At 49.4% G+C, this 27,738-nt stretch overlaps 1 protein-coding gene across 3 annotated transcripts in view; it reads left to right on the forward strand.

The window, feature by feature from the left end:
- The first annotated feature begins 21,602 nt into the window (after positions 1-21,602).
- The window catches only part of LOC148435817 (speedy protein 1-A-like), a 52,957-nt gene continuing 46,821 nt past the window's right edge, over positions 21,603-27,738 (forward strand). For all 3 annotated transcript variants that reach the window (XM_088465420.1, XM_088465421.1, XM_088465422.1), the window contains exon 1: positions 21,603-21,788. The gene's annotated coding sequence lies outside the window, so the exon portion shown is untranslated. The remainder of the gene's footprint in view (positions 21,789-27,738) is intronic.

Below are 27,738 nucleotides of genomic sequence, written 5' to 3' on the forward strand. Positions count from 1 at the left end.
GGGAACAGCGTTGCTGCTGTATGTGGAGTGGGAGCAGCGTTGGGACAGTATGAGGAGTGGGAGCAGTGTTTTGGTTGTATGTGGAGTGGGAGCAGCGTTGGGTCAATATGAAGAGAGTGAGCAGAGTTGGGGCTGTATGAGGAGTAGGAGCAGTGTTGGGGCTGCAAGAATAGTGAGAGCAATGTTTGGGCTGTATGAGGAGTGGGAGCAGCGTTGGGGCTGTATGTGGAGTGGGAGCAACGTTGGGGCTGTTTGTGGAGTGGGAGCAGCATTGGGGCTGTATGTGGAGTGGGAGTAGCGTTGGGGCTGTATGTGGAGGGGGAGTAGCATTGGGGCTGTTTGTGGAGTGGCAGCAGCGTTGGGGCTGTATGTGGAGTGGGAGCAGCGATGGGGCTGCATGTGGAGTGGGAGCAGCATTGGGGCAATATGAGGAGTGGGAGCAGCGTTTGGGTTGTATGTGGAGTGGGAGCAGTGTTGGATCAATATGAAGAGTGGGAGCAGCGTTGGGGCTGTATGAGGAGTGGGAGCAGTGTTTGGGCTGTATGTGGAGTGGGAGCAGAGTTGGGGCTGTATGTGGAGTGGAAGCAGCATTGGGGCTGTATGGGGAATGGGAGCAGCATTGGGGCTGTATGTGGAGTGGGAGCAGCTTTGGGGCAATAGGGTGAGTAGGAGCAGCGATGGGGCAGTATGTGGAGTAGGAGCTGCGTTGGGGCAGTATGTGGAGTGGGAGCAGCGTTGGGACAGTATGGGGAGTGGGAGCAGCGTTGGGGCTGTATGTGGAGTGGGAGCAACGTTGGGGCAGTATGGTGAGTAGAAGCAGCGTTGGGGCAGTATGTGGAGAAGGAGCAGCATTGGGGCAGTATGCGGAGTGGGAGCAGCATTGGGGCTGTATGTGGACTGGGAGCAGCATTGGGTCTGTATGGGGAGTGGGAGCAGTATTTGGGCTGTATGTGGAGTGGAAGCAGCATTGGGGCAATATGAGGAGTGGTAGCAGCGTTGGGGCTGTATGAGGAGTGGGAGCAATGTTGGGGCTGTATGTGGAGTGGGAGCAGCGTTGGGGGAGTATGTGGAGTGGGAGCAGCATTGGGTCAGTATGTGGAGTGGGAGCAGCGTTGGGGCAGTATGTGGAGTGGGAGCAGCATTGGGGCAGTATGTGGAGTGGGAGCAGCATTTGGGTTGTATGTGGAGTGGGAGCAGCGTTGGGGCAAAATGAGGAGTGGGAGCAGCATTTGGGCTGTATGAGAAGGTAGCAGCGTTGGGGAAATATGAAGAGTGGGAGCAGTGTTTGGGCTGTAAGAGGAGTGGGAGCAGTGGTGGGGCTGTATGTGGAGTGGGAGCAGCGTTGGGGCTGTATGTGGAGTGGGAGCAGCGTTTGGGCAATATGAGGAGTGGGAGCAGTGTTGGGGCTGTATGTGGAGTGGGAGCAGCGTTGGGGCAATATGAGAAGTCGGAGCAGCGTTTGGCTGTATGAGGAGTGGGAGCAGCGTTGGGATAGTATGAGCTGTGGGTGCAGCGTTGGTGCAATATGGGGAGTGGGAGCAGCATTGGGGCTGTATGGGGAGTGGGAGCAGCATTGGGGCTGTATGTGGAGTGGGAGCAGCGTTTGGGCAGTATGTGAAATGGGAGCAGCGTTAGGGCAGTATTATGAGTAGGAGCAGCGTTGGGGCAGTATGGTGAGTAGGAGCTGCGTTGGGGCAGTATGTGGAGTAGGAGCAGCATTGGGGCTGTATGTGGAGTGGAAACAGCATTGCTGCTGTATGTGGAGTGGGAGCAGCGTTGGGACAGTATGAGGAGTGGGAGCTGTGCTGGGGCACTATGAGGAGTGGGAGAAGCGTTTGTGCTGTATGTGGAGTGGGAGCAGCGTTGGGACAGTATGAGGAGTGGGAGCAGCGTTGGGGCAGTATGGGAAAAGGGAGCAGTGTTGGGGTAGTATGGGGAGTGGGAGCAGCATTTGTGCTTTGTGTGTAGTGGGAGCAGCGTTGGGGCAAAATGAGGAGTGGGAGCAGAGTTTGGGCTGTATGTGGAGTGGGTGCAGCGTTGGGGCTGTATGTGGAATGGGAGAAGCGTTTGGGCTGTATGTGGAGTGGGAGCATCGTTGGGGCTGTATGTGGAGTGGGAGCAGCGTTGGGGCAATATGAGGAGTGGGAGCAGCGTTGGGGCTGTATGTGGAGTGGGAGCAGCGTTGGGGCTGTATGTGGAGTGGGAGCAGCGTTGGGGCTGTATGTGGAGTGGGAGCAGCGTTGGGGCTGTATGTGGAGTGGGAGCAGCGTTTTTGCTGTATTTGGAGTGGGAGCAGCGTTGTGGCAATATGAGGACTGGGAGCAGCGTTTGGGCTATATCTGGAGAGGGAGCTGCGTTGTGGCAATATGAGGAGAGGGAGCAGCATTGGGGCTGTATGAGGAGTGGGAGTAGTGTTGAGGCTGTATGTGGAGTGGGAGCAGAGTTGGGGCTGTATGTGGAGTAGGAGCAGCATTGGGGCTGTATGGGGAGTGGGAGCAGCATTGGGGCTGTATGGGGAGAGGGATCAGCGTTGGGGCAGTATGTGGAGTGGGAGCAGCGTTGGGGAAGTATGGATAGTGGGAGCAGCTTTGGGGCTGTATGTGAAGTGGGAGGAGCTTTGGGGCAGTATGTGGAGAGGGAGCAGCATTGGGGCTTTATGTGGAGTGGGAGCAGTGTTGGGGGTGTATGTGGAGTGGGAGCAGCGTTTGGGATATATGAGTAGTGCGAGCTGCTTTGGGGCTGTATGAGGAGTGGGAGCAGTGTTGGGACAGTATGAGGAGTGGGAGCAGCGTTGGGGCAGTATGGGGAGTGGGAGCATCGTTAGGGCAATATGATGTGTGGGTGCAGTATGGGGAGTGCCAGCAGCATTGGGACAATATGAGGAGTGGGAGAAGCGTTGGGGCTGTATGTGGAGTGGGAGCAGCGTTGGGGTAGTGTGTGGAGTGGCTGCAGCGTAAGGGCAGTATGTGGAGTGGGAGCAGTGTTGGGGCAATATGAGGAGTGGGAGCAGCGTTTGGGCTGTATTATCAGTGGGAGCAGAGTTGGGGCTGTATGAGGAACAGGAGCAGCGTTGGGGCTCTATGTGTAGTCGGAGCAGTGTTGGGACAGTATGAGGAGTGGGAGCAGCACTGGGGCAGTATGGGGAGTGGGAGCATCGTTGGGGCAATATGAGGAGTGAGAGCACAGTTTGGGCTGTATGAGGAGTGGGAGCAGCGTTGGGGTAATATGAGGAGTGGGAGCAGCGTTGGGGCTGTATGTGGAGTGGGAGCAGTGTTGGGGTTGTATGTGGAGTGGTTGCAGCGTTGGGGCTGTATGTGGAGTGGGAGCAACGTTTGGGTAGTATGTGGAGTGGGAGCAGCGCTGGGGCTGTATGTGGATTGGGAACAGTGTTGGGGCTTTATGTGGAGTGGGAGCAGCTATTGGGCTGTATGTGGAGGGGGAGCAGCGTTGGGGCTGTATGAGGAGTGGGAGCAGTGTTGAGGCTGTATGTGGAGTGGGAGCAGAGTTGGGGCTGTATGTGGAGTGGGAGCAGCATTGGGGTGTATGGGGAGTGGGAGCAGCATTGGGGCTGTATGTGGAGGGGGAGTAGCGTTGGGGCTGTTTGTGGAGTGGGAGCAGCATTGGGGCTGTATGTGGAGTGGGAGCAGCGTTGGGGCTGTATGTGGAGTGAGAGCAGCATTGGGGCAATATGAGGAGTGGGAGCAGCGTTTAATTTGTATGTGGAGTGGGAGCAGCGTTGGGGCAGTATGGTGAGTACGAGCAGCGTTGGGGTAGTATGTGGAGTAGGAGCAGCGTTGGGGCAGTATGTGGAGTAAGAACAGCATTGGGGCAGTATGGTGAGTACGAGCAGCGTTGGGGTAGTATGTGGAGTAGGAGCAGCGTTGGGGCAGTATGTGGAGTGGGAGCAGCGTTTGGGCAGTATGGTGAGTGGGAGCAGCGTTGGGGCTGTATGTGGAGTGGGAGCAGCGTTGGGGCTGTATGTGGAGTGGGAGCAGCGTTGGGGCTGTATGTGGAGTGGGAGCAGCGTTTTTGCTGTATTTGGAGTGGGAGCAGCGTTGTGGCAATATGAGGACTGGGATCAGCGTTTGGGCTATATCTGGAGAGGGAGCTGCGTTGTGGCAATATGAGGAGAGGGAGCAGCGTTGGGGCTGTATGAGGAGTGGGAGTAGTGTTGAGGCTGTATGTGGAGTGGGAGCAGAGTTGGGGCTGTATGTGGAGTAGGAGCAGCATTGGGGCTGTATGGGGAGTGGGAGCAGCATTGGGGCTGTATGGGGAGAGGGATCAGCGTTGGGGCAGTATGTGGAGTGGGAGCAGCGTTGGGGAAGTATGGATAGTGGGAGCAGCTTTGGGGCTGTATGTGAAGTGGGAGGAGCTTTGGGGCAGTATGTGGAGAGGGAGCAGCGTTGGGGCTTTATGTGGAGTGGGAGCAGTGTTGGGGGTGTATGTGGAGTGGGAGCAGCGTTTGGGATATATGAGTAGTGGGAGCTGCTTTGGGGCTGTATGAGGAGTGGGAGCAGTGTTGGGACAGTATGAGGAGTGGGAGCAGCGTTGGGGCAGTATGGGGAGTGGGAGCATCGTTAGGGCAATATGATGTGTGGGTGCAGTGTTGGGGCAGTATGGGGAGTGCCAGCAGCATTGGGACAATATGAGGAGTGGGAGAAGCGTTGGGGCTGTATGTGGAGTGGGAGCAGCGTTGGGGTAGTGTGTGGAGTGGCTGCAGCGTAAGGGCAGTATGTGGAGTGGGAGCAGTGTTGGGGCAATATGAGGAGTGGGAGCAGCGTTTGGGCTGTATTATCAGTGGGAGCAGAGTTGGGGCTGTATGAGGAACAGGAGCAGCGTTGGGGCTCTATGTGTAGTCGGAGCAGTGTTGGGACAGTATGAGGAGTGGGAGCAGCATTGGGGCAGTATGGGGAGTGGGAGCATCGTTGGGGCAATATGAGGAGTGAGAGCACAGTTTGGGCTGTATGAGGAGTGGGAGCAGCGTTGGGGTAATATGAGGAGTGGGAGCAGCGTTGGGGCTGTATGTGGAGTGGGAGCAGTGTTGGGGTTGTATGTGGAGTGGTTGCAGCGTTGGGGCTGTATGTGGAGTGGGAGCAACGTTTGGGTAGTATGTGGAGTGGGAGCAGCGCTGGGGCTGTATGTGGATTGGGAACAGTGTTGGGGCTTTATGTGGAGTGGGAGCAGCTATTGGGCTGTATGTGGAGTGGGAGCAGCGTTGGGGCTGTATGAGGAGTGGGAGCAGTGTTGAGGCTGTATGTGGAGTGGGAGCAGAGTTGGGGCTGTATGTGGAGTGGGAGCAGCATTGGGGTGTATGGGGAGTGGGAGCAGCATTGGGGCTGTATGTGGAGGGGGAGTAGCGTTGGGGCTGTTTGTGGAGTGGGAGCAGCATTGGGGCTGTATGTGGAGTGGGAGCAGCGTTGGGGCTGTATGTGGAGTGAGAGCAGCATTGGGGCAATATGAGGAGTGGGAGCAGCGTTTAATTTGTATGTGGAGTGGGAGCAGCGTTGGGGCAGTATGGTGAGTACGAGGAGCGTTGGGGTAGTATGTGGAGTAGGAGCAGCGTTGGGGCAGTATGTGGAGTAAGAACAGCATTGGGGCAGTATGGTGAGTACGAGCAGCGTTGGGGTAGTATGTGGAGTAGGAGCAGCGTTGGGGCAGTATGTGGAGTGGGAGCAGCGTTTGGGCAGTATGGTGAGTGGGAGCAGCGTTTGGGCAGTATGGTGAGTGGGAGCAGCGTTGGGTCAATATGAAGAGAGGGAGCAGCGTTGGGGCTGTATGAGGAGTAGGAGCAGTGTTGGGGCTGCAAGTATAGTGGGAGCAATGTTTGGGCTGTATGAGGAGTGGGAGCAGCCTTGGGGCTGTATGTGGAGTGGGAGCAGCGTTGGGGCTGTATGTGGAGTGGGAGCAGCATTGGGGCTGTATGTGGAGAGGGAGTAGCGTTGGGGCTGTATGTGGAGGGGGAGTAGCATTGGGGCTGTTTGTGGAGTGGCAGCAGCGTTGGGGCTGTATGTGGAGTGGGAGCAGCGTTGGGGTTGTATGTGGAGTGAGAGCAGCATTGGGGCAATATGAGGAGTGGGAGCAGCGTTTGGGTTGTATGTGGAGTGGGAGCAGCGTTGGATCAATATGAAGAGTGGGAGCAGCGTTGGGGCTGTATGAGGAGTGGGAGCAGCATTGGGGTGTATGGGGAGTGGGAGCAGCATTGGGGCTGTATGGGGAGAGGGAGCAGCGTTGGGGCAGTATGTGGAGTGGGAGCAGCGTTGGGGCAGTATGTGGAGTGGGAGCAGCGTTGGGGCAATATGAGGAGTGGGAGCAGCGTTGCTGCTGTATGTGGAGTGGGAGCAGAGTTGGGACAGTATGAGGAGTGGGAGCTGCGTTGGGGCAATATGAGGAGTGGGAGAAGCGTTTGGGTTGTATGTGGAGTGGGAGCAGCATTGGGACAGTATGAGGAGGGGGAGCAGCGTTGGGGCAGTATGGGAAGAGGGAGCAGTGTTGTGTTAGTATGGGGAGTGGGAGCAGCATTTGTGCTGTATGTGTAGTGGGAGCAGCGTTGGGGCAAAATGAGGAGTGGGAGCAGAGTTTGGGCTGTATGTGGAGTGGGAGCAGCGTTGGGGCTGTATGTGGAATGGGAGCAGCATTTGGGCTGTATGTGGAGTGGGAGCATCGTTGGGGCTGTATGTGGAGTGGGAGCAGCGTTGGGGCTGTATGTGGAGTGGGAGCAGCGTTTCGGCTGTATGTGGAGTGGGAGCAGTGTTGTGGCAATATGAGGAGTGTGAGCAGCATTTTGGCTGTATGTGGAGTGGGAGTAGCGTTGGGGCAATATGAGGAGTGGGAGCAGCGTTGGGGCTGTATGTGGAGTGGGAGCAGCGTTGGGGCTGTATGTGGAGTGGGAGCAGCGTTGGGGATGTATGTGGAGTGGGAGGAGCGTTGGGGCTGTATGTGGAGTGGGAGCAGCGTTTTTGCTGTATGTGGAGAGGGAGCAGCGTTGTGGCAATATGAGGAGTGGGAGCAGCGTTTGGGCTGTATGTGGAGAGGGAGCAGCGTTGGGGCAATATGAGGAGTGGGAGCAGCGTTGGGGCTGTATGAGGAGAGGGAGCAGTGTTGAGGCTGTATGTGGAGTGGGAGCAGAGTTGGGGCTGTATGTGGAGTAGGAGCAGCATTGGGGCTGTATGGGGAGTGGGAGCAGCATTGGGGTTGTATGGGGAGAGGGATCAGCGTTGGGGCAGTATGTGGAGTGGGAGCAGCGTTGGGGAAGTATGGATAGTGGGAGCAGCTTTGGGGCTGTATGTGAAGTGGGAGGAGCTTTGGGGCAGTATATGGAGTGGGAGCAGCGTTGGTGCAAAATGAGCAGTGGGAGCAGCGTTGGGGCTTTATGTGGAGTGGGAGCAGTGTTGGGGGTGTATGTGGAGTGGGAGCAGCGTTTGGGATATATGAGTAGTGGGAGCTGCTTTGGGGCTGTATGAGGAGTGGGAGCAGTGTTGGGACAGTATGAGGAGTGGGAGCAGCGTTGGGGCAGTATGGGGAGTGGGAGCATCGTTAGTGCAATATGAGGTGTGGGTGCAGTGTTGGGGCAGTATGGGGAGTGGCAGCAGCATTGGGACAATATGAGGAGTGGGAGCAGCGTTGGGGCTGTAAGTGGAGTGGGAGCAGCGTTGGGGTAGTGTGTGGAGTGGCTGCAGCGTTAGGGCAGTATGTGGAGTGGGAGCAGTGTTGGGGCAATATGAGGAGTGGGAGCAGCCTTTGGGCTGTATGATCAGTGGGAGCAGAGTTGGGGCTGTATGAGGAACAGGAGCAGCATTGGGGCTGTATGTGGAGTCGGAGCAGTGTTGGGACAGTATGAGGAGTGGGAGCAGCATTGGGGCAGTATGGGGAGTGGGAGCATCGTTGGGGCAATATGAGTAGTGAGAGCACAGTTTGGGCTGTATGAGGAGTGGGAGGAGCGTTGGGGTAATATGAGGAGTGGGAGCAGCATTGGGGCTGTATGTGGAGTGGGAGCAGCGTTGGGGTTGTATGTGGAGTGGGTGCAGCGTTGGGGCTGTATGTGGAGTGGGAGCAGCATGTGGGTAGTATGTGGAGTGGGAGCAGCGCTGGGGCTGTATGTGGATTGGGAACAATGTTGGGGCTGTATGTGGAGTGGGAGCAGCGTTGGGGCTGTATGAGGAGTGGGAGCAGTGTTGAGGCTGTATGTGGAGTGGGAGCAGAGTTGGGGCTGTATGTGGAGTGGGAGCAGCATTGGGGTGTATGGGGAGTGGGAGCAGCATTGGGGCTGTATGGGGAGAGGGAGCAGCATTGGGGCAGTATGTGGAGTGGGAGCAGTGTTGGGGCAGTATGTGGAGTGGGAGCAGCGTTTGGGCTGTATGATCAGTGGGAGCAGAGTTGGGGCTGTATGATGAACAGGAGCAGCGTTGGGGCTGTATGTGGAGTCGGAGCAGTGTTGGGACAGTATGAGGAGTGGGAGCAGCATTGGGGCAGTATGGGGAGTGGGAGCATCGTTGGGGCAATATGAGTAGTGAGAGCACTGTTTGGGCTGTATGAGGAGTGGGAGGAGCATTGGGGTAATATGAGGAGTGGGAGCAGCATTGGGGCTGTATGTGGAGTGGGAGCAGCGTTGGGGTTGTATGTGGAGTGGGTGCAGCGTTGGGGCTGTATGTGGAGTGGGAGCAGCGTTTGGGTAGTATGTGGAGTGGGAGCAGCGATGGGGCTGTATGAGGATTGGGAACAATGTTGAGGCTGTATGTGGAGTGGGAGCAGAGTTGGGGCTGTATGTGGAGTGGGAGCAGCATTGGGGTGTATGGGGAGTGGGAGCAGCATTGGGGCTGTATGGGGAGAGGGAGCAGCGTTGGGGCAGTATGTGGAGTGGGAGCAGCGTTGGGGCAGTATGTGGAGTGGGAGCAGCGTTGGGGCAATATGAGGAGTGGGAGCAGCGTTGCTGCTGTATGTGGAGTGGGAGCAGCGTTGGGACAGTATGAGGAGTGGGAGCTGCATTGGGGCAATATGAGGAGTGGGAGAAGCGTTTGGGCTGTATGTGGAGTGGGAGCAGCGTTGGGACAGTATGAGGAGTGGGAGCAGCGTTGGGGCAGTATGGGAAGAGGGAGCAGCGTTGGGGGAGTATGTGGAGTGGGAGCAGCATTGGGTCAGTATGTGGAGTGGGAGCAGCGTTGGGGAAGTATGTGGAGTGGGAGCAGCATTGGGGCAGCATGTGGAGTGGGAGCAGCATTTGGGGCTGTATGTGGAGTGGGAGCAGCGTTGGTGCAAAATGAGGAGTGGGAGCAGCATTTGGGCTGTATGAGTAGGTAGCAGTGTTGGGGAAATATGAAGAGTGGGAGCAGTGTTTGGGCTGTAAGAGGAGTGGGAGCAGTGGTGGGGCTGTATGTGGAGTGGGAGCAGCGTTGGGGCTGTATGTGGAGTGGGAGCAGCGTTTGGGCAATATGAGGAGTGGGAGCAGCGTTGGGGCTGTAGGTGGAGTGGGAGCATCGTTGGGGCAATATGAGGAGTCGGAGCAGCGTTTGGGCTGTATGAGGAGTGGGAGCAGCGTTGGGATAGAATGAGCTGTGGGTGCAGCGTTGGGGCAATATGGGGAGTGGGAGCAGCATTGGGGCTGTATGGGGAGTGGGAGCAGCATTGGGGCTGTATGTGGAGTGGGAGCAGCATTGGGGCAGTATGGTGAGTACGAGCAGTGTTGGGGTAGTATGTGGAGTAGGAGCAGCGTTGGGGCAGTATGTGGAGTGGGAGCAGCGTTTGGGCAGTATGGGGAGTGGGAGCAGCATTGGGGCTGTATGTGGAGTGGGAGCAGCGTTAGGGCAGTATTGTGAGTAGGAGCAGCGTTGGGGCAGTATGGTGAGTAGGAGCTGCGTTGGGGCAGTATGTGGAGTAGGAGCAGCATTGGGGCAGTATGTGGAGTGGGAGCAGCGTTGGGGCTGTATGTGGAGTGGGAGCAGCATTGGGGCTGTGTGTGGAGGGGGAGTAGCGTTGGGGCTGTTTGTGGAGTGGGAGCAGCATTGGGGCTGTATGATAACTGGGAGCAGCGTTGGGGCATTATGAGGAGTGGGAGCAGTGTTTGGGCTGTATGTGGAGTGGGAGCAGCGTTGGGGCTGTATGTGGAGTGGGAGCAACGTTTGGGCTGTATGAGGAGTGGGAGCAGCGTTGGGGCTGTATGTGGAGTGGGAGCAGCGTTGGGGCTGTATGTGGAGTGGGAGCAGCGTTGGGGCTGTATGTGGAGTGGGAGCAGCGTTGGGGCAATATGAAGAGTCGGAGCAGCGTTTGGGCTGTATGAGGAGTGAGAGCAGCGTTGGGATAGTATGAGCTGTGGGTGCAGCGTTGGGGCAATATGGGGAGTGGGAGCAGCGTTGGGGCTGTATGAGGAGTGGGAGCAGCGTTGGGCTGTATGTGGAGTGGGAGCAGCGTAGTGTCTGTGTTGCATTGTAGCTGTCCTAGGCATTTAGGATTAGTATTTTAGTCACAAAAGAGTTGGTGTGAAGTTTAAAATTATGCACAACATGACATGGAGCAGCTCACTCGCATCGGTCCTCAATCTATGGCCCAGGTTAGTGACTGAGGGCCTGCTTCAGAGGTGGATGCAGGGCTGATATTTGTGCACTTGTCCTATTTTTCTTTTTGTGCACTTGATTTTTCTACCGCACATGTGCCCGATTGGATACCGCAGGTGGATGCATATTAAATTTGGATGTTCCTAGGTGGTAATAGGGGGATGGTAATCTAGATATGGGCAGGTCACGGCCAGCGACTGCTCTTTTTTCGCAGTTGCACTGGTACCGGTGGCCATGTTTTGACAGACATTTTGAGCAACCATAGGCCTGCTCTATTGGTGTGACCGATGTGCGTCTGATGGTGAGACTTTTTATGCAAAGTGGCCTATTTGCGATGCAGCCGGTGGGTGTCTCAGTACCAATCCATTGGCTGAGGCATTAGCATAAAGACCATACCTACTTTTTTCATCTTCTCTCCGGTCTCTGACGTCATTAGGTCCCGCCCCTGTCATGGCAAAATTCACTGATTCGCAAGCCCATGAAGAGGGGGCTGGGCTAAAATACACGATTTTGTGCCATTTTAGCCCCACCCCCTCTCTTCAGACTGGCAATTCCCATTTTTATCCGGCCACTCTTCCGGGGGTGCAAAAATTGGGAGCCTCCCGTAACTTCTGGGAGAGTAGGCGAGTCAGATAAAGATGCAGTCTCGCTCGATAAAAAGACTCAGTTATGGCTGCATTAGCATCCATCTCTGAATCAGGCACTAAGGGCCGTATTTAATTGCCGGCGAGAAGATTTCGCCGAAGATGTAATCACGCCTGTCGGAATCTTTCCGCCGTATTCAATTGCAGAGACTATTTTCCGGTGGAGGTTGATAAAAGTGCAGAATTGGGGGTTTGGGGTGTAAAGTTGCAGCAACACCCCTGCAGCCTTGTGACAGTCCCCCAAAGGTAATCTGCGTCAAAAAAGTTAAAAATTTACTTAAGATCACCCCCAAAAAGTACTTTCGTTTTGGGGGCGAAAAAAACAAAATTGGGGGACAAAGTTAAAAACTAGCGAAATAGACTCCAGGGGGTTCCCCAAGTATGCCCAAGATTTTCCTTGGATTGCAGATGTTTGCTGAAGGTGCAATATTTACATTTTTTAAAACATCACTTTAGTGTGCCTTGAGGACCATGCTTGGGAACCCCTGGTCTAGTGTGTATGGTCTGAAAGACCAATGATGCGCACTCCCGCAGGTCATTAACGATATCCACAGTCGGCTATACATGCAGCTCAATCTGGGGATATCGTTAATGATGCCATGCTGCCAAATGCATTATGGCCCCACGCCCCCCCTCCCCCCGCCATAGTTGCCGGCATCGGCAAGTGTGTATGTACTTGCCGATTCTGGCGCCCTCGCCGGGTCCGTCGCTGACAAGGTCGGCTCACACACACATCGTCTAGTGTATATGAGCCTTTAGTCTCATACAGTAAATGTGCTATATTTTTTTAAACTGCAATGTGTTTGCTCTGTCGCTTACTTTAGACAGCCAGCTAGCTGCAGCCTTTGACCAATATTGGTGAAAACAATATTGTGAGCAGTAGGGTGGTCAAAATTGCCTGGAAATTATGATAAATTTATGTTATTGATGTTAATAATACTGTAGGAACAAAAACAGGTCCACATTACATGTTTTTAGATGTTTTAGATGTTTTTAGATGTTTTATCATTTTTAAAGAAATCCAAAACCAAAACACTTACATACTCACGCAGTCCAAACCTGTTCTCCATGGGCATGTGGGCCTCTTCCGTGGGAAATAATTAGCCCTGTGTTGAAAGCACCAACACCATTTTTGGTGGGTGTTGGGGTAACAAATTATTACATGTCAGAAATCAACATTTTTCAGTCATGGCCAACAAAAACTGCTTGGGTATGTAGGTGCTTGTAGAACTACACTTACATGCATGCAGAGATCTGACCAACAGCAGTTCCTGGGGTTATGTTAGTTAAGAAAGTTTATCTCTGATGCTGGAATGTAAACCATCGAGAAACCGTACAACACATTATTTGTGGGTTTATATTCCAGCGCCAGAAATCAATCTTTCCTACACTTACATGTCCCTTCCGTCCCCTATTCTGCCTTTTCGGAATCAAGGATGCGTAAGTCAGAGATACACAACATGAACGCTCTAAAAAAGCACATTTTACACTCTAAAAATAGCCTTACATTCAACTGTAAATGATCCCCAGAGGGCTTACTTAGCACCGTGGGACTATTCTGTATACTGGTCAAGCATAACAGGGATATATTGTATACTGGTCAAGTTGAATGGGACTAAACTAAATATTTATCAATTATGAAGGCCCACTGTATAATGACCATATTGTATACTGGGCACAGAGTCTATGGGGGAGATTCAATTAGCAGCAAGTTTCCATCAGAACCTCACACACTGATGTAATGCTGGTTATCCAATAGGAAAATCTTGCTTGTTTTTGCTTGCACCCCATAGAGGTGCTGAAATAAGCAGTTTTGGCCTTGCTACTATTTTCAATTCAATGTATGAACATCTTAAACAGTATTTTAATTAAGTTTTTTGGCAGTACTTTAGTTTCTTGTTTGTTTTCTAACCAATCAGCAGTCTTGCAACATAGAAAGTAGACAGAAGCAGCAGCATAATGAAATAAGAAAGATTTGATAGGAGCTGGTTGAGTGATCGATTGGATGCAGTAAAAGAGAATTATGCTACATATGGAGATGGTAAAGGGGCAGATGGGTAATAAATAGAAGGTGTATAATGGGAAGCAATGGTGATGGAGGAATATAAACATATCACTCAGCACTAGAGATTCTTTTATGCGCTTCTCCTATAAGGAAGGTAGAACACGAGTGAGGTCATGCTGTGATGTCATAATGGTAACTCTTTGCTGTTACTGCCTCTCTCACACACCCAGGAACTGACATAGCACTATCATTGCTGTCATTAACATACCCAATATACATCTCTTTCACCCTGATATTTTCCTCATATACACACAGCCCAGTGAGGGAAAGATGCCTGCGTGAGGTAAGTATCTCATCATAGCCAAAGATGCCTCACTTTGATGTGCCTGCAGACTCGGAGCTTGACTACCCTAAAATATGACCTTGAGCTTGTTTACTTCTACCATTTGGGTTTCTAGCAGGACAACGCAGCTATTGCTATATCTCAGGCATTTGGGTAAATTTGGTGCTTTTCAAAAGGGGATGACCATCCTTTTCAGCAAATTGCGCAGCGTTTGTGAGGAATGTGAATTGGGTAGTGACAGGAGATGTGGACAGGAGCTATATTAATGATAGCAGCCAATGTTAACTATTAGTATGGTGTGTTTAGTACAGTATTTCAATCTCATATGTTCAATTAAGTTTGATAATGTTACTATGCATAGCCTCCTAGTGCCCAGAGGGGAGGGCAATCCTTCAAGCCAAGGCTCCCCAGAGGTTTCCGCCACAGGGGTTTTTTGCTCTCCTGAGTGCTGAAGGATGATTCTTCTTGAGTCTTGAGGTTTCCACCATCTTGGTCCTCTAATAGGACAAGCTTGTAAGAGCCGCCAGTCAGTCTTGGTCAATCATTTCCTAATTTTGTAATGCAGAGTAAAAAAAAAGTGTAATTATACTTGTGGCAAAAACACTTAATAAAGGTATTTTTAAAAAAATTTTCTTGATGTGTTTTTTGTTTATGAATGGAGTCCCTCAGAAGGTGAAGAGGCTGTGTGGCAGAGCAAGGTCAGTGAGACCAGAGTGAGTAATGGAAAATAGTACAGTAGTTGGGAGGCTGAAAAGATGAAAGTTATGCTATATACAGTACAGAGCATGGGTACAGGAGTACAATTTGATGATGCTAAAAACTACGACATTTATGGAGAAATTATAAAAAAAAAAAGGATGGATGCTTCTGATGTGTGGTCAAGAATTGGTAGGTAATATATGTTAATTAAGAGATCATTGAAAGGCAATAATAATTATATGACAAACGGATGATAAATTCTTCAGTAAATCTGCTGACACAGAGTCAAGAACATGGTCTTAAGCTGGCCATACATCTACAGATTATCTGTCCAACCAGCCAACTAGTTGATTGGTTGGAATGAAAATCTGGTAATGTATGAAAGCAAATGACAATCAGCAATTTGCTACCAAACACCAGAAAATGGACAAAAACTGTTGTTTGAACAAATTGTTTAGATCAAACATTTAACAAACTTGTCTGATGACCATTTTCATCTGTTTTCTGGCATTTAGGAGCAAATTGCTGATCATCAGTTATGGAGCATACACACAGTCAGATTTGTCAGATGAACGATTGAACGATTTGAACGATTTTACCAAAGTTTTGAACGATTTGAACAATTTGAACGACTGAACGATTTTTGACTGCATTAAAATGAATGGAATCGGCCAAGTCTGACTGCAAACACATCAGATGTCAGATATCGTTATTTGACAAACGGGAACGCGCATTGTTCATCGTCCATCATTCAAGCATGTCAGATATGTCAGATTTTCCTTTAGATATGAACGACTGAATGATTTTTAAAACGTTATCGTTCAGATCTGAAGGAAAAATCTGACCGTGTGTATTACTCCCACTCCTTGCTAGATTTTCATTCCAACCAATCAACTAGTTGGCTGGTTGGATGCAAGTTGGTCTAGTGTGTGGCCAGCTGTACTCTGTACTTGCTGTTTCCCATTTTTCTACTTTTTTACATCAATGTTAAAATGAGTTGAATGGAAAATATCAAAAAAGGATCCAGTGACATTTTGCAGTTGTTTACAAAGAAACAAAATCTGACCTAAAAATAAGAGGAAAATTCAATATAAAAAATGTTATGTTAAATCTGTGACACTCACAAAACATTAAAGGCATTGTATTCAGAATTACATAATATACAGTCAGGTGCATAAATATTGGGACATTGACAGAAATTTCATATATTGGCCTCTATTCACCACCACAATGGCTTTGAAATAAAACAAACAAGATGTGCTTTAACTGCAGACTTTCAGATTTAATTTGAGTGTAATTACATACAAATCAGGTGAACGGTGTAGGAATTACAATGGTTTCTATATGTGCCTCCCACTTTTTAATGGGCCAAAAGTAATGGGACTATCAACTCAAAAGCTGGAAAGGTGTGGGCTAGTCCCTCATTATTTCATTATCAATTAAGCAGGTAAAAGGTCTGGAGTTGATTCTAGGTGTGACATTTGCATATGGAATCAGTTGCTGTCGACTCTCAATATGAGATCCAAAGAGCTGTCACTATCAGTGAAGCAAGCCATCATTAGGCTGAAAAATCAAAACAAACCCATCAGAGGGATAGCAAAAACATTAGGTGTGGCCAAATCAACTGTTTGGAACATTCTTAAAAAGAAAGAACGCACCGGAGAGGTCAGCAACACCAAAAGACCCAGAAGACCATGGAAAACAACTGTGGTGGATGACAGAAGAATTATTTCCCTGGTGAAGAAAAACCCATTCACAACAGTTGGCCAAATCAAGAACACTCTCCAGGAGGTAGGTGTATATGTGTCAAAGTCAACAATCAATAGAAGACTTCACAAGAGTGAATATAGAGGGTTCACCCCAAGATGTAAACCATTGGTGAGCCACAAAAACAGGAAGACCAGATTAGAGTTTGCCAAACAACCTCTAAAAAAGCCATTACAGTTCTGGAACAACATCCTATGGACAGATGAGACAAAGATCAACTTGTACCAGAGTGATAGGAAGAGAAGAGTATGGAGAAGGAAAGGATCCAAAACATACCACCTCATCAGTGAAGCATGGTGGTGGTAGTGTCATGGCGTGGGCATGTATGGCTGCCAATGGAACTGGTTCCCTTGTATTTATTGATGATGTGACTGCTGGCAAAAGCAGCAGAATGAATTCTGAAGTGTTTCGGGCAATATTATATGCTCATATTCAGTCAAATGCTTCAGAACTCATTGGACGGCGCTTCACAGTGCAGATGGACAATGACCCGAAGCATACTGCAAAAGCAACCAAAGAGTTTTTTAAGGCTAAAAAGTGGAATATAATGCAATGGCCAAGTCAATCCCTTGAACTGAATCCGATTGAGCATGCATTTCACTTGATGAAGACAAAACTGAAGGGAAAATGCCCCAAGAACAAGCAGGAACTGAAGACATTTGCAGTAGAGGCCTGGCAGAGCATCACCAGGGATGAAACCCAGCGTCTGGTGATGCCTATGCGTTCCAGACTTCAGGCTGTAATTGCCTGCAAAGGATTTGCAACAAAGTATTAAAAAGTGAAAGTTAGATTTAGGATTGTTTAGTTTGTCCCATTACTTTTGGCCCCTTAAAAAGTGGGAGACACATATAGAAACTAGGGGTGTGCACCGGCCACTTTTCGTGTTTCGTGTTTTGGATCTGGATCTTTCTTCGTGTTTTGGATCTGGATTGGTTTTGCCAAAACCACCCTTCCGTGTTTTGGGTTCTGGGTTTTGGATCTGTATTTAAAAAAAAAAAAAGAATAAACACAGCTAAAATCACAGAATGTGTTGGTTTTTCTGCTCTTATGCTATTATTAACCTCAATAACCTTAATTTCCACTCATTTCCAGTCTATTCTGAACACCTCACAATAATGTTTTTATGTCCAAAAGGCTATGCTAAGCGACACGAGTGGGCGGCACAAACACGTGGCCCATCTAGGAGTGGCACTGCAGTGGCAGACAGGATGGCAGTTTGAAAAACTAGGCCCCAAACAGTACATAATGCAAAGAAAAAAAAGAGGTGCAAGATGGAATTGTCCTTGGGCCCTCCCACCCACCCTTATGTTGTATAAACAGGACATGCACACTTTAACAAACCAATCATTTCAGCGCCAGGGTCTGCCACACGACTGTGGCTGAAATGATTGGTTTGTTTGGTCCCCCACAAAACAAGCTGGCAATTAATCTGTCCCTGCACAAATTGGCTCTACGGAGGCAAGATGTCGTCCTCATCCTCCTCATCCACCGATTCCTCACCCTCTTCAGTGTTGTGTACATCCTCATCCTCACCGACTATTAACTCGTCCCCGCTGGAATCCACCACCACAGGTCCCTCTGTACGTTCTGGAGGCTGGTCTCCCTGGAAGAGTTGATAATTAATTTTTCTGAACATCATCTTCTCCACATTTTCTGGAAGCAACCTCCTACACCTTTTGCTGACAAGGTTCCCGGCTGCATTAAACACTCTTTCGGAGTACACACTGGAAGGGGGGCAACTCAGGTAAAATAGAGCCAGTTTGTACAGGGGCCTCCAAATTGCCTCTTTTTCCTGCCAGTACATGTACGGACTGTCTGACTTGCCTACTTGGATACTGTCACCGATGTAATCCTTTAACAGACAGACGCACGCTTGTCGCTGCTGCTTTGAGGATGCAGGTGCAGCTACAGCCCACACAATTCACAAAGACAGAAAAAAAAAAAAAAAAAATTTTTTTATTGTTTGTGGAGCGCACTTTGAGGGTTACACCACCTTTTAACAGACAGACGCACGCTTGTCGCTGCTGCTTTGAGGATGCAGGTGAAATCTAGATGGGATTTGGAACCGGGGACACACTACCTCCATCAATTGTCTAAATCCCACTGCACTAATGGCGGATACCGGACGCACGTCTAACACCAACATAGCAGTCAAGGCCTCAGTTATACGTTTTGCTTCAGGATGACCGCTGTCGTACTTCATCCTTCTCGCTAGGGACTGTTGGAGGGTCAATTGTTTAGTAAAAGTAGTGGTGTTCCTACTTCCTCTCTGGGATGATGAACAACTCCCAGCAGCAGCAACAGCACTAGGAGGAAGTGATTCTTGATCTTTCCCTATTTTATTTTTATCGGAGAAAGTTTGGTCCTCCATTTATGTTGTATTGATATATACATGCGGCTAAGGCGCACACAAACACAGAAAATAATTTTTTATTTTTGTTGGACACTATTGCACTTTGTGGGTTACACCACCCTTTAAGAAATGAGCCAGCCGGCCCTTTACTTATGGGACACAGGCGCACGCTTGGCGCTGCTCCTTTGTTGATGCACGTGCAGCCACAGTGCACACAATTCACAAGCACAGAAAACATTTTTTATTTTGTTTGGAGTGCACTTTGGGGGGTTACAGCACCCTTTAACGGTCAAGCCAGCCGGTCCTTTACTTATGACACAAGCGCACGCTTGCCACTACTTTGTTGATGCACGTGCTGCTACTGCACACACAATTCACAAACACAAAAAAATATATTTTTTTATTTTGTTTGGAGTGTACTTTGGGGGTTACAGCACCCTTTAACGGACAAGCCACCCGGCTCTTTACTTATGACACAGGCGCACGCTTGGCACTACTTTCTTGATGCACATGCGGCTACTGTGCACACAATTCACAAACACTGAAATAATTATTTTTTTTTGCACTTGGGGGGAGCACCCCTGATGGACAGAGCACCCCTTTAGGACTGGGACACTGCACAGGACTTTGGAGTGGACACAGCCCCTATGGACAACTGACTGCACAACACAGCCCAGCCAGCCCCTATGGACATTGGAGGAGTGGACACAGCCCCTATGGACAACAGCAGCACAGCACAACACTACACTGCACTACACTACACAGCCCAGCCAGCCCTAACACCCACCCTCCCTCTTCACTGTCCACAGCCAAGTGAGAAAATGGCGCAGACGCGGGTACCTTATATAGGATCCAAAACCCGCGAGACCCGGAAGGCAGGATGATGACGTTTTGCCTCGATTTCAGATCCGAGTCAGGCGAGAAAAATCGAGCCTGACTCGGATCGGCCTCGGATCGGGGGGGCTCGGGGGGGGTTCGGATTTCAGAAATCCGAACCCGCTCACCCCTAATAGAAACCTTTGTAATTCCTACACCGTTCACCTGATTTGGATGTAATTACCCTCAAATTAAATCTGAAAGTCTGCAGTTAAAGCACATCTTGTTTGTCTCATTTCAAAGCCATTGTAGTGGTGAACAGAGGCCAAAATATGAAAATTCTGTCAATGTCCCAATATTTATGCACCTGACTGTATTAGTATGAAGCCCACATGGATTACTGACACTTTAGGAGTGATGTCATACCTTTGGGCTGTGGTAAGTGTCCCAATGACAAACTCTTTAGGCCAAATGTAATAGGATGTCAGTTATAGTAACAGTACAAACTCGCACTTTCTCGCACTTTTAAAAACTGCGAGTTTGTACTGAGACTCGCAAATTCAATAGCCTGCGAACTTTTCAGCTCTAGGCAACTGCATTTGCGAGTTTAGGACTATGTAAACTGACACCTTTTAATGCGAGTAGCATTAAAAGGTGCAAGTTTTAGAGAAGCCATCACAGATCAGTGAGATCCGTGATGGCTTCTGTGTGTGTTTTAAAAAAAAAAAACGTGCACCCCCTCCCCAAAAGCATAACCAGCCCCGGGCTTTATAAAGCCTGTTCTGGTTCTAAAAATACAGGGGCCAAAATGCGTAGGGGGCCTCTGTATATTAAGAACCAGCACAAGGCTTTGTTGAGCTGGTTCTTGAAAATCAGGGGACAAAACGAGTAGGGGTCCCCTGAAAATTCCAGAACCAGCACCAAACTCTTTCTAGCAGGGGGATAATGCCACAGCCAGGGAAAACCTTTCACCGGTTTCCCCGGCCAAAGCATTATCCCTGACCGCTAGTCAGTCCAGGCCGGGGATCCTTGGGGAGTTGGGTACCCCCCCAATAAAGGGGTACCCCTCTCCAGGGCACCCCAGGCCAAGACTGATAGCCGGGGCTATCCCCGGCACTCTATGGGTTGGTTGTACTAAGGATCGTATTGTGGATGCGATACATTCCGCCACTTATCGGAGACATACCTAGAAATGCGATTAAAATCTCAAAGGACAGCTCTCCCGATTAGAGCGGTCCTGATATTGTACCCACACTTGGTGCCTGAACGCTCAGCTCTCCCCCATGCTGCTGCGTGTATGGTGTATATACAGTGAGATGTGACTTCTGCAACTGCTCCACAATGTTCCATCTGCAGGTTACTACAGCTGCGCCTGAGGGGGCGATAATCAGCAATTTAGGGGTGCCAAAATGAAATTATATTTATATATACTGTATATAATTTCAACTTATTAAAACTGTGTAAAATTATATTTATATATACTGTATATAATTTCAACTTATTAAAACTGTGCAGTTAATCATGTATAATTACACATACACTGTCACAATATATAATACAATTTCAAAATCTACATACATAAGTTCTGATCCAGTGATGTCGTTATAGTGGTCCTCTAGAATTGTTCTGATCATCAACCCAGTCCTCAAAAATGGCTTCAAGTCCTGTCTGCTGGCTCATGCTCTCAATCGCAATCAACAGGGGTTAGAGGAGCATATATTGGTCTCCAGTCTCCACCAATCAGGTCTGGGCCTGCCTGGTGGCAGGATTTAGGTTGCTGCAAACAATTATCTTCCTCCTCCCCAAAGCGGGCCGCTATACATTTATTGCATTAAGCATTATGGTAGCAGCAGGGGCGCCATGCCCTCTAGGACCACCGGGCCCTAGGTTCGCTCTGTACCACCATGTCAGTAATCAGGCTCTGCATACAGATACTCTATTTTACTGCCACCTGCTTTAAGGATGAGCTGACCCCAATGCAGTAGCAGCTGATCTTAGTCTCAAGAATTTAGGCTTTGATCATGTCTCAGTGATGAGACTAAGGAGTCTATTTATCATTGGTGGCAGTGAAGAAAAATATTATTATTTCATGTGAATCCTAAAGCCAGTTATGACCACAGTACACGGGCGGATTGGGCTGCCGGGATATCGGGACAGTTCCCGCTGGGCCGACTGTAATGTGTCCCTGCCCCCCTCCCACAGGGCCGGCCGCTAGTACTCAGTGGCCGGGCTGCATGTAAACAAGCGCAGGCTCAGTGTCTGACTAACACTGGCCGCGCTGGAAGCACCACGGCAAGCTACATTTGTCTGCAGAGCTTAAGTTCAGAGGGCTGCTGACTGCCGCGTAAGTCCTGTCTGCTGAGTGAGCGGGGGGGCTGGACTCCACTCTGTGCATTGAAGCAAGTACACAGCCCCGACCCCTGCCTAGGCACTGTGCAATGAGAGCAGGACTGTGTGCACTCACTGTGCAGGGATCTGTGTGACAGGAAAGGGAGGAGCCAGGCAGTATCTGGGCCCGGGCCGGGTCTCTCAGACCCAGATTCAGCTGCAACATACACAGAGGGAATGAATCTTCTCATCTTCAATGATGACATCCTGGCAGTATCTTGTGTGGCTGGTGAGTACAGCAGGTTACTGTCACTGCTGTTATAAAGGGGCTGTGTTGTTATATAGGGGATGTAGTGTTATGTAGGGGGATCTGTGTTATATGGGGGGATGTGTTATTATATGGGAGGGATGTAGTGTTATATGGGAGTCTGTGTTATATTGGGGACTTTGTTGTTATATAGGGGGCTGTGATGTTACATAGGGGGTTGTGGTGTGTATATATATATATATAGTAGAACGGGATTTTAGTGTATAGGGGTTTGCTTTTGTATATAGGGAGCTTTGGTGTTATATAGAGCTGTGTGTCACTATACAGGGGCTTTGGTGTTATATAGAGCTGTGTGTCAGTATAAAAGTGCTGCGGTGTTATCTAGAGCTATGTGTCAATATATAGGGGCTGTGGCATATAGAGCTGTGTGTCAGTATAGCATACCTCACAACATTTGACTATAAGCAGTCGGGAAATCTGCGCGCCGGAGATGCGCGCGCTCCAGATAAGGGTGTGTGGTCTACACGTAAAGGGGCATGGCCTAGTGGCTTCCCCCCCGTACTGTGAATAGATGCTGTGCGCATGTGCACATCATCTATTCTCGCTATGCATATGCTTCCCCCGGGACACTGCAGCCCGCGGGTGGGACACCGGGACAGTCCCATAAAAATGGGACAGTCCCTCTAAATTTGGGACAGTTGGGAGGTATGGTATATAGGGGCTGTGGTATATAGAGCTGTGTGTCGATATATAGGGGCTGCTGTATTATATAGAGCTGTGTGTTGGTGTATACAGGCTGCAGTAAGTGTATATCACTAACGGGACCCCATGCTGTGTCTGTGCTTTCTCCTATAGTTTCCGATAGGGTGCGATAATTTTATCGCACCCTAACTCCCATCTAAAGTGACGGGAGATCAGGGTGCTATATTCAATTGTTTTTGGCCGATTATGCATATCGCACATGTCGTGCCCAAATAGACAGGGTTTAGCCACGTAAAATGACTAAACCCATCTATAGACCTGCTTTGGTCGGCCAAACTGCCAACTTATCCAATATTCATGCTCACCTGCCCGGGAGACTGTGTGAAGAAATGTGTTCTCCTGTGGCTGTACGTACCCCAAATAGAGCAACAGTTGCATTGCTCTGTCGGGCGTTTGCCGCTATCAGCCATGGGCGGAAATAATTTACCCCCATTATGTTGTAATGTTATTGTGCTGTAACTATTTGCTTTGCCTTGAGTTCGGAATTGTTAGATATACAGGGGCAGTATCCTGTGCTCCCCTCAGTGGCGTATCAAAACTATGTTGCCTTTCGCAATCGGAGCTCAGCTTGGGCAGTGTTCGGAGGTTCATTGCATGCGCAGAGGATCATTGTATGGTGTTAATTTAATGGTTGAGGGTGAGCTGCTGCACATGCCCAGCCTCCGAAGCTCCTGCCATGGTCCTTTGCTGATATCTGTGAGTCACTCCTCACAATATGCCTCCAGCAAGGAGGTGAGGGGCAAATTCTCTGCTAAACTGTTCTGACTGCGTCAGAGAATTAATAATGTTTTTAAAAATTAGTATTTCGGTGTCTTGTGGAATTTGCTGCATTTCACAGACACCACCAGATCACTGTTAAAATGAGGTGAGTGTGAAGGTGCCTACCCGACTTGCTGACGATCCGACATTGTGCACGATTTCCCTTGAAACTCTCCCCGACAGCTCTGCACATGATCTGCACACGATTTGGTGTCCAATCTTCAAATGATCTCTCCTGCATCCAGACTTTTTTCAGTGCATCCTAGATTGGCAGATCTGCCCTACAGCACGGCAGATCTAGCGATGCGATGTGCAACCAGCGGGGACGCGCATCGTGATCGTGAGTGGGGACTTACGATTTAGGCATTTTTTACACGATCTGTCGTTCCGATGTGTCGGAATCGGGCAGATCGTGTAAAAAATCGCCAAGTGTGTAGGCACCTTTTAATGTTTTTCCCCTTAAGATACTGTAGGTGTACTGAAAAAAATAGATGTACATTCTAAATTCCAAGATTGCTTTATTGTTTTAGTGCAGCTATCCTGGAGCCCAGGAGGGAACAAATGTGTTCTACTTTTGTCTCAGACATGCTGCTGACCGTGGTAGCATACAGGGCTGGTGCAAGTTTTGATGGTGCGACCAATGGTGACGGTTAAAGATGCACTAATAATAATTGCAGAGTCTGTAGATGCTGTACATGGGCGTCTCAGTACTTGCACATTTGGCTGTACACAATGCAAAGGGTTTGTAATGACTGCAACTGCATCCGACTCCGTATCAGGTCATATGAATAGGGAGTATCCCGCCTGCTCCACAGACACACTCCCCCATTAGGTCTGCTTCCAGAAACCTCCCGGGCTGGTTTTCCATCCCAATCCGCCCCTGCCACAGTACTATCCTGATGTAACAACCATCCTGGCTAAAACCACTTCCAGGTATGCCCATCTCCTGCTGTCAGGTCTATATATACATTACTTAGTACATGGATGCACACACACATATACTATATTCCATGGATTCACACACACATATACTATATTCCATGGATGCACACACACATATACTATATTCCATGGATTCACACACCAGCTGTACTATACTATAAAGGAGCAACAGACATATCATTTTTCTCATTCATACTGTAGCAATAATTTTGTCTAATTGTTGTCTAATCTTCCACTCTTGCTCTACAGTGTATGCCTCCCTCCCCCCTTCCCTTTCCCTTTCTGCAATCTGTTTCACTGGCTCCTTATCCCATACCGTAGTCAGTTCAAACTTCAAACACTTAGGGCTCTATTTATTAACATTATTTTTACTAAAATAAAGTGAAAAAGGGTGTTTTCACACCCTTTTCACATTATTTTAGTTTCACCTGTAGTTATTACAGGGCAATTGGAGTAAAATTAGTAAAATTCTACTCCAACCCCTAGTATCACTTATTTTTAGTAAAGCAGATCGCATTTCCCATAATTGTAATGGGAAATGTGATCCGACCACAGTTACTAAAAATAAATTGTAAAAAAATACCGGGGGAAGCCCTGTGATAATAACCTCCCCCGGTTACCGGGCTCCCACTCTGCTCTAACGTGGAGAGCAGAGGCGGGAGCCGGTACCAGTAATCAGCTATGTGGTCGAAGCAGACCGCAAGCTGATTGCTGTAAAAAAAAGAAAAAAAAAAGAAATTTTTTTTTTTTTTTTACTTACCTGAATCCAGGGACCGGTGATCGGGCCTCCGGTGATGGCTCCTCTCCGGTCAGCTGGTCTCCCATAGTACACTGGGGCCCGGTCATCAGGTGATCGGGCCCCAGTGCAGTATGGGAGATCACCTGATCGGGAAGCCCGGAGAAGATCACCGGAGGCTAGGAGGATGCAGGTAAGTGTAATGAAGGGAGGGGGGGTCGCGAGGGGGGGTCGCGGGGATCCGCGATCGCGGGGGGTAGGGCTTAGCGTTGGTAGGGGGGGTAGTAGGGGTGGTCGGTCGGCGCATGCGCGGGCTCTTAGTCGCGGTATTTTTTCCGAAAATACCGCGACTAGAGTGCGGATGGGATCCGTAGGGACAGAGCTTTATCGCAAGCTCTGTCCCTGCAAGGGATTTAAAGTAAATCCCTGTGATGTTGCCTGAATTCGCAATGCGAATTCACTCGGTAATATCACACTACAATCTGCATTCAATATGCGGATTGTAGTAAATAGAGCCCTTAGATACAAAGCCTTAAACAATTCTCTACATCTATAACTTATCTCTCTCCATACTCCCTCACGGCCTCTACATTCCTTCTCTGCCCAGCGCCTCTCCTCCACCCTGGTCACTTACTCTCACACATGCCTCCAAGATTTTGCTCAAAGTGCCTCCATCCTCTGAAACACATCCCTCAGGCTCTCAACCAGTCTTCCTAGTTTAAACATGCCCTTAAAGGAAACTTTTTATTAAAGTGTACCAACCTTCCTGATACTCAATACTGTTCTCCGCCCACCCCTCCACTATATATCCTCTCCAGCTCACCTTCCAGCTGTTCACCCCTTAGCCTTGGTATGTACGCTCTTACGGCCAGGCCACACCACATTTATGCCTCGCTGCACTATCCTTGTAACCAGTGCTCTCTTTCTTCCCTTCAGTGACTGTGACTCTCTTTGCTTGCCCATATTTTAGGTACAGGAGCACTGATGACACTTGCCCTATGCTCCTGCTATGATCTGCTGTTCCATATTGCATTTATCCTCTGTTACCCTGCTACTTTTTCTATGTTTACATTGTACAGCGCTAAGTACACTTTGCAACAGCTTTATAAATAAAATTTAATAATAATAATAATAATAATAAGAAGAAGAAGAAGAAGAAGAAGAAGAATACACATCTTTGGAGAGAGCAGCCTGGATGCTGCTTCCTAAGTACTGTGGGCCTAATTCAGACCTGCTCGCTAGCAAGTGGCCGATCGTTGCAGACGATGTTCGCTAATGTGCGCGTGCGTGTAGTTCGCAGTGCGCGTGTGCAAACTAGTACGAGCGATCGGAATGTGCTCGCTCGCCCTGCAAAGACAGCCCAGTGGAATGAATGACAGGAGAGGCCATTTGTGGGTGATAACAGGGCAGGGCAGTAGTAATGGGGGAGTGGAGTTGCGGACGCAGTCGTGCCAGAGTGTTTTTTTTAACGCCTGCGTGTTTCTGGGGCGTGCATTTTTAAATGCTCGCAGTGCTTGCGGTAGGGTACAGTCAACCGCAAGCGCTGCAGTCAGATTCGATGCAACACGATGTACCGATGGTTGTATATAGTTCCTGGAGATGACGTATAGTGGGCGGCTAAAGACAGGCTTGTGGGCGTCTATAAACACAAAGTGATCGCTCGCCAAGACATAGTGCCATGCGATCGTCTGCCTTGACGTCACTTAGCTAAATTTCCATACGCTGGGAGTGAGCGCGCCACATTTAGCGAGCGGGTCTGCATCAGGCCATGTGGCTGCAATATAAGCAGCAAATGAGATCACCACCAGGTAAGTTAGGGTATATTGATGAATGGTATTAGGTATAGCTTATGGTAGTGATTACTTACCCCCCAATTACTTACCCCCCTCAATTACTTACCGCCCAATAAAGCATTAACATGTTACCCCCTTGTAAGGGGTTAATGCTTTATTGGGGGGTAAGTAATTGAGAGCCTGATTCAGCAAGGAACGCACAGATGCAGATGCATGCACCCGGCTGCTGCAAGAATATGCTAATGAATGCATACGCACGGCAATCGCAGCACAAAGATGCAGACGCCCAGCACTACATAATGCCGCCCCCTTTACCCTCCGTTACTCTCCGTTAACGTCCGTACTGATTTGCAAGGCTGTGAAAACATCGGGAACATCGAGTAACATCGGATCCGCACGCAGACTAAAGGTAGACCTGACCCTGCCGCAGGAATTGAGAGACTTCCTGCACGCAGAGGGACGCCAGGCTGCATCCGGCATCTCAGTGGCTAATTTATGCACGCCCCTGCAATGTCTGCATTCAGCCGACTACTCCCCATACCCACCCACAAACGGCTCTTCCTGTCAATCACTTTTCCCTGGGTCTGAGTATTCACTATGCTCGCTTTTGCGGACGCAGTGAGCGGTTCACACACAAAACCTAGACGCATACGTAAACCGCGAACATCGGCCGATTGCGTAAGTCTGCATCCGTGCATTTCTTGCTGAATCAGGCCCTGAGTCCTCTGCATTTTATTATTATGTAGGATGCAAGTCTCTTTTGCTGATCCATTGCAGTGTGCTTGTTAATTCTGTGTTTTATTTTTTCTGCTCTAGATTAACCCCTCCCTTACACTTACCTTTGATGGGTCAATAAATTGATTATGAGCAACTTCCATTTCTGTGTACTACTGTCCTGATGAATTTGATCAGCAGCTAGAGAGAATGCTGATCCTTGTAGTGCCATATTGGAATATCTTGAGGTACCTCCAGATGGGTT

The sequence above is a fragment of the Taudactylus pleione genome, unplaced genomic scaffold (genome assembly GCF_031769625.1).
Source record: "Taudactylus pleione unplaced genomic scaffold, aTauple2 ptg001990l, whole genome shotgun sequence".
NCBI classification, from domain to species: domain Eukaryota; kingdom Metazoa; phylum Chordata; class Amphibia; order Anura; family Myobatrachidae; genus Taudactylus; species Taudactylus pleione.